This window comes from Telopea speciosissima, chromosome 4 (assembly GCF_018873765.1).
Source record: "Telopea speciosissima isolate NSW1024214 ecotype Mountain lineage chromosome 4, Tspe_v1, whole genome shotgun sequence".
NCBI lineage: Eukaryota > Viridiplantae > Streptophyta > Magnoliopsida > Proteales > Proteaceae > Telopea > Telopea speciosissima.
In genome coordinates this window covers 28,292,226-28,305,191 of record NC_057919.1, presented here as the reverse complement: position 1 = coordinate 28,305,191, position 12,966 = coordinate 28,292,226, and the positions used below count along the sequence as shown (strand labels likewise).

Here is a 12,966-nt window from a genome sequence, read left to right as displayed (position 1 = left end):
TCTTATTAATTATAAGAAGATCGACTCAATTCTCTTAATTTTACTGTGACTACAAAATTAAGTAGAATTGAAGGATAAACTCTTCTCTCTTGGCTTTCTTGCTTTAATTAAAGGGGGAGAGAGATTGCATGTCCTTTTATAGAGGAGCAAGAGGAGGACAACCCCTTTTAAATTAAATTTTCAGGGAATCTTCATTTGAGGAGCCATTATTTGCACATCTAATTCACTGAACCAAATGACTTCTAATTAGAAGAAAGGCACATCTTCTTATCTGTTCTTGTGTTCTAGTAATGACTGTTTGGGGCGGTTGGCTAGAATATGACCAGCTCTCAAGTGAACCTGCTGCTATCTCATTCTGGTGGTCAAAGTCTTTAATTTGCTTAATTGGTCTGCTTAATTCTTATTTCTTTCTTCCCTTGCTGCTGGGTTGGGGGAGAATGCGTGATTTAGGTTGGCCGCAGCATGATCCTTGAATCCCAAAAGTATATTCTAGGTATAGATAAACCCTGCACAGTGCCACATTCGAATCGAAGGGTTGATATGATAAAACCATCGATCACATAAATATATTAATTTGGATTAATTTCATACACCAATAGTTTCACGTCATCCCATACTACTAAATGTGGAATAAGTTTCTACGGGTGCCGTGGTCAAACCATGTGAATATGTTATTATGGATTAATTTCAAACCAAATTGATTTCCCCATGTGTTGATATAAAAGGCCTGTATCTAATGAGAGTCACCACTGTGAGGTCTGAGGCTGTACAGTTAATATATTGTTTTAAAAATGTATAATTTTCTTGATGCAATGGTAAGATTAATTCCTCCATTGTGACCAAGTAGTCACAAGTTTGACTTTGGAAACAGTCTCTCTGTCAAAGCAGCATGGATAAGGCTGCGTACATTATGACCCTCCCCAGACCCACCATTATTTCTTGAAGCACAATGACCTTTCAAAAACACAAGGGCGCGCTATTTATGAGCCATTTAATTGAGAATGATAACCAAGTTTGACCTATAACTTTTAGGACAATGTTTTCTTCCACCACTGGGTGAATATTCAGCCACCATCTTAGGATTTAAGCCCCTATTAGGTTTTAGTATGTTCCCAAAATATCCTCCCAATAACCTCCATCTAAACCCTCCTCGTGGTGAAAGGAAAACTCAATCCTATTACTTATTAACCAAGGATTTTCTCATATCCAATGGCTTGAGTGATTAAATCATATTTTCATGTTGCAAAACAAGGTGTCGACGTGAGAATACATCCCACATTATTCGTGTAGGATACACTTTTTCTTTGCTTGATTTCACAATTTGGATGTCATTTCTCAGAATGCCCATTGACACAGAATACAAGGGTGAGTTTATTTGGTTAAATTCTAGGAACACAAATTTTATAGGATTCACTATTGGTGGTACGGGCCTAAACTCAAACAACAAGAAGTCTTTGGAATATCTAGATCAATTTATTTATCATTATTAAGTTGGTTGTTTGGATGTGTTCGATCGTTACAAGAAAAGTTGGCTTTAGCGGTAGAATTTATTATCGTTAAAGGCCACAAAATCGTTTATTATATCATTTACCAACGGTTTTTCTCCTGTCGAAATCTCCTCTAATTGTGTCATAGGCAATCAATTTTAGCAATATTAGCTACCGCGTGTAATTACTGATTTAGTGTACCACTAAATAGTTTACATTTAATGATGATAATTACCGCCACTAAATATTCATATTTTCTTAATATCCCAATAGGTTAGGAGATATTAGCAATAGTTTATTTACCACTACAAAAGGTAAAATAATCATCGACGGTAAATAAAACGTTGCTATATGTATTTATTTTATTTTAAAAAAAAACAGCCTCACCCCCACCCCTCCTTAGCCTCGAACCCCCACTAGGTCTCTTGACTCGTCCCACCTTCACCCAGCTCCCAAACCCCTGCCACCACCACACCCCACACCCGCACCTATGCTCCACCCCTACCAGGAACCTTTATGTTGTGAAGTATAAATCTTATGAGCAATGGCTCCCTTAAATTTTCTTTTGACTGTCCTTTTTTTAATGGGAAAAGGTTCTTTGAGCTGTTGGGGTAGTTTATGCAAGCATCTCTCTGTCAATCTCTCTCCTCCTCACATGAAATGACCTCACTGCCCTCCTATATACGATACACTATTTTGTTGCACCTAATTGATGCGCTTCCCTACGCCATTTTCTCAAGACCCTTTTCCATTTTTTATATAACTAAATGTAGGGAAACTATTTTCACAAAAAAAAAAAAAAAAATGTAGAAAACCTATTTGTAATTATGGTGTTTATAGTGTTTTTTTTTAATCTAAACCATCTATTCCCACTTAGAGTTGGGAAAATGCACAGTAATGTCTAGAGTATTGGTACACATGCATGGACATATATGGGATGTGTGCCAACAAAAAATAGGATATTTGATTGAATTAGACATTAAAATTTGACATATTACTATTCTAGAAAATATCCTTTCTATCCACTGGTCAAAATAGACATATCATCAGTCCACATGATAGAATAGATATACTTTGTGACATTTGAAAAAAACACTACACATATGTGACGATAATAATTCACTTAATTATCATAATCCATCTTTTGAAGGCGCCAATTTTTACCATTCTATTGAATTCTAGCTTGGACCCAAAAGCTTTTAACTTCCACTATATTGTCATTTTCAACCTAATAAATAAATAGATTGTGTTTCACTAGACTAAGTATGGAGCTTTAAAATACACGTAGATAATTGGATCAAGTGACAAATCCTACCCATTTTTCTGCGTTTAAGTATTAATTGCTTGAAAAAAGCATGTGATGCAATTTATTTGGACAAATTAGTCTTTATTCTTTCATGGACCCTGAGACATCCAAATGGCAATAAAACAGTCAAACTTAAAAAGAAACAACCCTACCCACATAACATGAAACGAAAAATAAACTAGAAAAAAAGTGATGATCAAATGTGCATGTGATGATGGTAGCTTACTCTATTTCTAAAGAATATCACACTTTTTTTTTGCTAAAAGGTTGTGTATATTAAGACGAAAAAAATGATACAAAAGGCCTGAAATAACTAGAAACAAAAACAAAACCACTAGAAGGAAACCCCCACCAATGATAGAAACAGGGGAACCACTAGCAGCCACACAAAAGGAAGAAAAAAAAAAAAAAAAAAAAACAATTGTTGCACCAAAAAGTTAAAAGGACCTAAATCTTGGACGTCCTTGTGCATCCAATTTGAGTTTCTCTTCCACTGAACTAGGCCAAGATTGAATTGGAGATGAGAGTTCAAACCTTGCTGCTGATTTAGCAAGGAAGTTAGCCACAAGATTTGCCTCTCGAAAGCAATGAGTAATCTTCCAAACTGAACATGCTAGGAAGGATTGGAGAGCCATCCATTGTTGCCAAACAAACCATGGCACCATGGACTTTGAAACCATGATCACTACTGCCACCTAATCACATTCAACCCAGAATTTAGAGAGATGAAGCTCCTTAGCTTGCCCCAAACCACATATTAGAGCATTAAACTCGGCCACAAAATTTTTATTAATCACAAGGAACTTGCAAAAAGAAGAGACCACCTGAGCATTAGAATTTCTAAGAATACCCCTTGCACCCGCCTTACCTGGGTTGAGCAGCGAACACCCATCAATATTAATTTTAACCCACCCCAGTTGAGGAGATCACCAAAAGACCTCTCGCAAAATTTTGGGGCTTACCTAAGGATAGGAAATATTTAACCTCCTGGAGCACATCAAATCCACAACAGATGTCACCCGCCCTTTGAAACCCGGTGCCAAAGACCGCAACTCTCTCAAAATCAAAGAGTAAACTTGTACTGGGCTTCTCAGAACTCCATTGAATCTTCTCAAATTTCTTTCCAGGCAAACAAAATAAGGAATTAATATGAAACCCGACAACCAAGCACCCTTTAAGCCAAAGAGGCGAGCTTTATGCAACCACCATTTGCCCGACTGCAGAAAATTTTCAGCTTGCATAGGAATTGTAACCCCCAAAACTTGAAGAAAACAAAATCACAACTACTAGGTGAAACGACAGGCAATAAAAAGATGATGCAAGCTCTCTTCATGAAGGTGACATAGTTCACATCTCGATGGAAGGCAGACCCCTTTTCCTTTAACTTTGTCATCACAAGCCAGTTTTTCATGAAGCAACTTCCACCCAAAAATAGACTGGCGAGGGAGAAGATGAAAACCCCAAATCAAATTAACCCAACCAACCTTAGGATTTGATTTCCATAGACCTTCCTGAGCCGAACTCATGGTAAAAGCACCTAGGGAAGAGAGGGACCAGCTGCAAGCATCCACGACTTGAGAATCTGGAATTTGCAACATACTTGCCTTCTCCATAAAATCCCTCAAGAAAACGGAAGAAACATCTAGAAAACTCCAGTGGCCTTCCAAAATAAAATCTGATACTTTCAAAGAGCAACCCTCAAAGGAATCAGAATCTATGGGGGCTAGATCCACCATAGAAGAGTCACCCAAACACCTATCCTGGCAGAAAAGAATTTTCTCTCTATTCCCAACTAATCATCTCTCATTGGCTTGGACAAACTCCCAAAATTTTTTAATGCCTTTCCCCACCGAAGAGGACCTATAACCAGGTTTGAGAGAACCATCTTTATTAATAAAACGAGCCCGAAGGAATGAGCTCATAGCTAAATTACCATGTTTTATTTGCTAGACCAGCTTGCTCAAACAGGCACTATTCATCTCCCTCAACCGACGAATGCCCAGGCCTCCTTCTACTTTTGGTTTACACACATCCTCCTATTTTCACTATAATTTTCTTCACAGTATTCATATCACCCGTCCATAAGAAATTATGCACCCACCTCTCCACAATTTTAATAATCGAATCTGGCCACCAATAAATAGAGAAATTATGCAAGGGCATACCTGATATCACAGATCGAACCAACTCTACTCTTCCCGCCATAGACATAAGTCTTCCACGCCACCCTTGAAGTCTAGATTTGATCTTGTCCATCAGAGGGTTCATATAATCCTTTCTGACCCTACCTTTAAAGATTTCCATCCCAAGATAACGAGTAGGTATGGAACAAACAGGAACACCAAGTTCATCCGAGATGAGCCTTGTTCTATGAGGAGCCACTTTCCCAAAAAAAATAATTTACTCTTTTCAAGGTTAATTTTCTACCTAGAAAAAGCCTGATACTTCAATAAAAAAGACTGAAGGTTTCTGAAATACCTGAAGAGGCGTTCATAAAAATAAAGATATAAGGTGACAAGGAATCCTCACACCCCTCAGACCAGAGAGAGATTTCAACTTCCCACCCTCCAACAACTGTTTAAGACCTCTGCAAAGAACCTCCTCGTCAATAATAAAGAGCATAGGGGTGATGGGGTATCCTTGGCGAAGCCCTCTCTCCGCGCCAAAAAACCCAACACCACCATTGAGCAAAACAAAGATCCTCGTAGAAGCAAGAATTTGCTGCACCCAACCAATACATTTGTCTGGGAAACCAAACTTCTGAAGAACAGCAAATAAAAATTTCCAAGATAAGGTGTCATAAGCCTTCTGCAGATCCAATTTAATTCCCATTCCTCCCCCTCTCACTGAAGCATACAACAAGTTTGCCAGCTCTGAGGCCAAACCAATATTTTTCAGAGATTATTTTCCCCTTCTAGAAAGCCCCCTGCTCCTCTGACACCAGCTTGGGCAGCAAGAGAGATAATCTAGAAGCCAAAACCTTGAAAACAATCTTACAAAAAAGTTTGCCATGCAGATAGGGCGAAACTTATCCAGAGACTGAGCTCCCTCGACCTTAGCAATCAGGGTAATAAAACTATTGTTTAATCCTTTTGGCATGGAACCAGAAGAGAAAAAAATAGTGAATAACCTTATAGAAATCACCAACAACAACTTCCCAGCTCTGACGAAAAAAAGCACCAGGAAAACCATCAGGCCCTAGGGAACTTTCTGGATCAAGCTCTCAAACAACATTTTTTATTTCATCAAAAGAGGGGATAGCTTCTAACTTCAAGCAATCAACAGGATTAATTACCTTTGGTAAAACATCCAAGAGCTCCCAGTGGTCGGTTGTAGGCACTGACTTATGAAAATTTTCATAGAATCCTGAAACAAAAGAACCTAAGAGCCGATGATCAAAAATAACTGACCCATCTTCTGTCAATAAGGAACGAATCTGATTCTTAGCCCGTCTAATCTTGACAGATAGATGAAAAAACTTTGAGTTCCTGTCCCCTTGATTCAACCATTTTACTCTGGCTTTCTCCGCCCATAGCCGCTCATGGTGATCCATCGCCTTAAGATAGCGAGTCTTAGCATCTGTCTCCTTGGCAAATAAATCATCATTTAATCCCTTCCTCACAATATCACCTTGAACGGCATCCAATTCCGCCTTAGCAGCCTCAACCTCGAGATCAAAATTAGGAAAAGCTAGCTTTGTCCCAGCTCTCAGAATTGGCTTCAATCTCTTAAACTTCTGAAATAAACATGAAATTGGATTTCCCCGCACATCCCCATCCCATGAATTCTTCACGACTCACACAAAAATCCAAATGATCACTCCAAAAATGATGGAAGCAAAAAGGGCTGTTTACCGGTTTAGGGATTGCCGTAGAAGACACCACAATGGGAGCATGATCCGAGCAAGAGCGTAAGAGAACATACTGAGAACAATCTTGGAAAAAGTTCAACCATCTTTCGTTGCAAAATCTACGATCTAAGATAGCTACCACATTACCTCTGCGCTTGTTATTTGTCCAAGTAAATTTCTTTCCCTGAGTAGGAACAGAAATCAACTCACATGCATCAATCATGGCTTGAAAATCCGCCCCGACCCCAAATTGAATCTACCTGGTCCCCTTTTTTTGTGTGACTGTTATGTGGCATTGAAATCACCAATAATAGTCCAGGGCAAACTCAACGAGCCAACACCCCCCAAATCAGACCATAGAAGTTTCCTTTTCGCACGAAAACAACTCACATAGATAAAATATGTTACCACTTTCTTACATCCCCATTACACCACAACCGATACATGTTGCTCCGAAGAGAAAAGAACCACTGGGTGACGAAGAGAAGCTTTCCACAGCACCCAAATATTTGGAACTTTCTCCACATGCACATTGTGAATTATGTCAGCTGCGTATCCCAATCTATTAAACATTAAAGTCGGAAACTTTTCCACCCCAACTGTAGGCTCTGCAAGACAGACTATATCTGGGGTGAATTAAAGTAAGTTTATTGCATCTTGTAAGAAGAGTTTAAAAATTAAGGAAAAGGGTGGGCACACCATCTGAATGCCCACATTGTGTCTATCTCTCTCCCCTCCGTATGGGAGAGGACGACCCTAGTTCTCCCATCCCAACCCTCCCATTGGATAAGGACGCCAGCTTATCTGGAGTGGACAGCATGCCCAACCATTTCCTTTTTAATAGGGAAAAAATGAGTTTGTGGGGGACTATAGCACCTATGCCCAGGCACATGGGGGGGGGGGGAGAATGGCTACCCCACCCCATAAAAGATGGAAATCCCACCCCCATGATGTTTCAACGCATGCTCCCATTCGTGGGGGTCACACTCCCCCAAATTAATAATCTACCATCCTCAAAGGGGGGGTGTATGTGACTGGGTTCACAAGGGTTGCAGGTGATTGTCGCAAATGGGGGATATGTGTGATGATTGGGGGGGGGGGGGGGTTCTAGGTGGTTGTCACGGGTGGGTTTCCTTGTAGGGATTGTTTGGAGTTGTTACAGGAGGGGCAAGGGCAAGAGATGTAGGAAATTTGTAGGGATTACAGGGAGGTCGGGGAGGGAAGAGGGGTGACAAGGGAAAGCTCATGGGATTTTGTAGGGGAGGGCAAAGTGTGCCGGGTAGTGGACAATTTATTTACCACCCATGATTAATTTACGTGTTATGGCGGTAAGTTAATTGTTGCTAATAGCTCTTAAACAGTTGGGTTTATTAAAAAAATATGAACATTTAGTGATAGTAATTACCATAACTAAATGTAAACTATTTAATGTTGGTAATATTACCGTTGCTAAATTGGCAAACACAACTGGTAGCTTATATCACCAAAATTCATTAGCTGCTGCACAATTTGTGGTAGATTTCCGACGAGGAGAAAAACTATTGGTACCAGTGTTGTGGCCTTTAATGGTGCGCGATACACTAACGCCAACTTTTCTCAGAGCACATACACATCTAGACAACCAACTTAATAATGATAGCTAAATAGATCTAGACATTCCAAAGACTTCTTGTTATTTGAGTTTAGGAGTGTGCTGGGGCAGGTGGCATCCTAAGAAATGATTCATGCTCCATCATCTCGGCCTACAACTTCTTTCTTGGTATTAAACCAGTTATGTAGTGGAATTTGAGGTTGTTATACAAGGGCTGAAGAGGCCTAGAGAGTTGGGGATTACAAAATTGTGGATCGAATGTGACTCGGCGGCAGTTACATGTGCTTTCCAATCTAGGTTGATTCCATGCTTTGTAATGCAAGAGTGGGTGGCGCTGGAATCCTATATGGATCATATGACTTGGAAAATATCTCACTATTTTAGAGAAGAGAACCCCGTAGCGGATTTCTTAGCAAAGTCTTGCAGAAAAAATGGGTGAATCTACTCCTTTTTTTTTTTCTTGAACTTTCCTCCTTCTGTTATAGCTGCCTTATGGGAGGACTCTGTGGGGAGATCGAGATTCCGCTTACTCATTCATAGGCCCAGGATTTGTTCCGAGGTGAGATGATAATTGATCATTAATTTGTTCTTGGGTGTAGAATTTTTCAATCTTTTATTTTCGTTTTGTATTTGTCTGGGTATGCTTGGACGTTAAACACTTGTACTCTTTCTTTTATCCAATTTAAAACATTGCTAACCTTTAGAAGAAACGAAAAAAGAGTTAAGGCCCGTGCCACCAATAATGAATTGTGTTTGGTTGCGTAAATCCACATATGGTAATTTTGTGGTATCATGATTCTCAATTATTAAAATTATTTGGTTGTGTAATTCCACAAAATTAAGAGAACCACGTGATTCTACTTTTTGTACTAAAGTTGCTTCATTCCTAAGTTCACCTTAAGAGATGAACTCACATATGGACCACCTAATTCCATAGGACATTTAAATATCATGATTCAACTTGGAAGAAACATTTTTAACAATTAATATTTTATTAAAAAATAAACACTAATATTTACTTAAAATAAAACACTACTATTTAATTAAATAAAGCACTAATAGTTAACAAAATAGAACCTTATATTTTATTAAATAAAATACCATTTTTTTTGTTAAATATTATGCTTATATTTTTTAAATAAAACACGTACTAATAATCAATTAAATAAAAAACTAATATTCAATTAAATACAAATTAATATTTAATTAAAAAACTAATATTTAATTAAAAAAATTTTAATATAAAAACTAACGTTTAATTAAAAAACTAATATTTAATGTAAAAAATCTAATATTTAATTTTAAAAAAATATTTAATTAAAAAAACTAATATTTAATCAACTAACAAACTCAGGGTAACCAAATAGTTTTTTAGACAGATTCAGGATGAATCCAACTGACATACTTAGGGTAACCAAACAGTTTTTTAGGAAGATTCACATCATAGAATCATGATAATCAAATGGTTTATTTTCCAGAATAACGAATCCACAAATGGTAACTCTGTGGATAACCATCCAGAATCAATGCAGGCTCCAACAGAATTACGTAACCAAACACACCCTTAGAATTCATTTTCTTAGAATAACCAAATAACCTCACTCTTGCATTCTGTGTTCATAGGGGGGTAATGGACTCAATGGGCATTTTGACATCCAAAGAGTGAAATGGAGCAAAGGAAAAAATGTATATTACATGAACAATGTGGGAGATATTCTCACATCAACACCTTGTTTTGCGACATGGATAGATGATTTAGTCACTGTAACCATTGTATATGAAAATGTCCTTGGATAATAAATTTATATGTTAAATTTTTATTGGTCATTTTCACTTGTATGGCCATCATCAGCCCTTATTTTTGTTTTTTTAAATGATCCTTGTTCTTCAAGCAAGGTAAAGAGAATTTCAAGCAATTTTATAAAACATTGTATTAACACATGGGGAAACTAGTTTAGTTTGAAATTTAATCCATAAGGTTGCTAAAGATATGAGTAACAACACATTCACATGGTTTGAACCTCATAGAAACTTCAACATGAGGACCTGAAACTGCTGTTGTATGACACTCTCTATATGATGATGTTTTTGTCATATCAACCCTTTGGATGTGGCATGAAACTGTTTGTCCCTCCGATATACATTTGGGATTCGAGGTCCAGGCCGCCAACTCACATCACGCATTATTATAAGAAGCAAACCAAACAAAAGACCTTTGACCAGAATGTGAAATATATGTTCACTCGAGACCTGGTCATATCGTAGCCAAATTAGAAGGTGGGGGGGATCTCTCTCTAATGCAAGTCTTGTTAGAAGTCAAGCCATTTGGGATAGATAAGATGTGCCTTTCTTCTAATTAGAAGTCATTTGGTTCAGTGAATTAGATGTGCAAATAATGGCTCCTCAAATGAAGATTCCACGAAAATTTAATTTAAAAGGGGTTGTCCTCCTTTTGTTTACTCCCCTATAAAAGGACATGCAATCTCTCTCACTCTTTAATTAAAGCAAGAAAGCCAAGAGAAGAGATTATCCTTCAATTCTACTTACTTTTGTAGTCACAGTAAAATTAAGAGATTTGAGTCAATCTTCTTATAATTAATAAGAAAGATGGGAATGGAGCTTCGTGTTGTAATGGTGATGGCTATGGTGATAGCCCTAACCTCGGTTGCTTCAGCAGCAAGTGGAACTGCCACTTACTACACCGCACCTTATGTTCGTAAGTTTTCACTAATTAATTAATTAATTAAGATCATCTTATATTATATACTTCCTTTATGCGCGCACTTATTGATCGATCTGATCAAAATAAATAATTTGTGTTTAATTAATTTTGATAGTCTCAGCATGCTAATGGTGCTATGGGTATGAAGACGAAGGGACTATGATCGCAGCAGCAAGTGATGTAGTTTGGAACAATGGAGCAGCATGTGGTACATATTACACCGTCACATGCACAGGCCCTACAAATCAAGGGGTATTACAACCTTGCTATGGAAATAGCGTAACCGTTAAGATTGTCGATTATTGCCCATCCGGTTGCCAAGGAACCATTGATTTGTCTCAAGAAGCCTTTGCCACCATTGCCGATCTCAATGCCAATGCCGGCAAAATCTACATCGATTATTATTAATTAGTAAGCAAGAATGCATAACTAGTTGTACTCTCATTGTCTTCTCAACTGCGGGGTTTGAAGTTACTTGTTCTGGCCGGAGAAGATAATAATGATGTTTCTGAATAAGAAGGTCTCTATGTCAAAACTGGCACATTCCATGGCTTCCTAAATCCTATTGCTAATTATGTTTTATTGATTAATAAAAGAAGAAATGTAATGTTTCGAGTTACAATAAGAAATAAAGAGTCATTTCCACTTCTTCACTGAACCAAATGACTTCTTACAAGAAAAGCACATTTTCTCTGTTCCAAATGACTTGACTTCTGACAAGAGTTGATTTATAGAGAGTGCTCTCACCTTCTAATTTGGTACGATATGACCAGGTCTTGAGTGAACATATCACATTCTAGTCAAAGGTCTTTTGTTTGGTCTGCTTCTTATAGTAATAATGGGTGATGCGAGTTGACGGCATGGACCTTGAATTCCAAAGGGTTGTTGATATGATAAAAACGTCATATACAGCGATTCATACAACAGCAGTGTCATGTCATCATGTTGAAGTTTTTATGGGGTTCAAACCATGTGAATGTGTTGCTCAAATCTTTAGCTAATTATGGATTAAATTTCAAACCAAACTAATTTTCCCATGTCTTAATATAATGTTTTATAAAATTACTTGAAAATCTTTAATTACTTGCTAGAAGAACAAAGAACATTCTATTGGAAGCAAAATGGATTGGGAAGACTTTCAAAGGAGACTCAATAGGATGTATAGCCAAGCTGGCATTCAATGGTAAAATTGCCCACATTTGAAATGAGAGAAATTTCAGGTTATTTCATAACAAGACAAAGACATTGACTTGCATCATATAGGATATCAAAACGGATATAGAAGACAAGTGTAGAGCTGTTGTTCCTAAGGATAAGAAATCCCCTAAGAACCTCTACCTAGCTCAAAAATGGGGTGTTCATCCAATCTGGATTGAAAGATGCATGCTCTTGGATATCTAATCCCAATGTTTGTTCCTTAAATTTTCGATGCTTTTGATTTGGTCTTTGTGAGCCACATTGACCTTGTGGTCCTAGGAGCTTTCTTAGTCTTGGGGGTCTTTCCCTTCAGGCTAATTAGATTAGTTGCCTTTGAGTTGCAATTGTTTTCTTTCTTTTTCAATAAATTGATATTACCTATCCAAAAAAAAAAAAAAAAAATGGGACCATTCAAAAAACACAAGGGCTACTGATGGCCATACGTATAAGTGAGAATGACCACCAAACTAATTTCCCCATGTGTTAATATAATGTTTAAACAATTGCTTGAAAATCTTTAACTTGCTTGAAGAACAAGGACCATTAAACAATACAAGGGCTACTGATGGCCATACAAGTGAGAATGACCACCAAATTTAACATATAATTTAGGAGAAATAGCATCCCCCTCTCCTCTAAGTTTCCTTAATATCAACCCAATACCCAAGGTTTGAAAAATGATTATGCCTTTTCTTACTTTTTAAAGATTCTATCAAACGTACGTACCCTAACTGTTAAAAAACGCCATTAAGTGATGATGTGGGCATGTCCAATTTTTCTAAAACCCCAAATTACCTTTAATATAATTTAATT

General features: G+C 37.6%; 1 protein-coding gene across 1 annotated transcript in view; it reads left to right on the top strand.

Annotated features, from left to right (window-relative positions):
- LOC122657927 (EG45-like domain containing protein) overlaps window positions 1-12,966 on the top strand; it is a 28,177-nt gene that overhangs the window by 8,030 nt on the left and 7,181 nt on the right. The gene's annotated exons all lie outside the window — the stretch shown is intronic.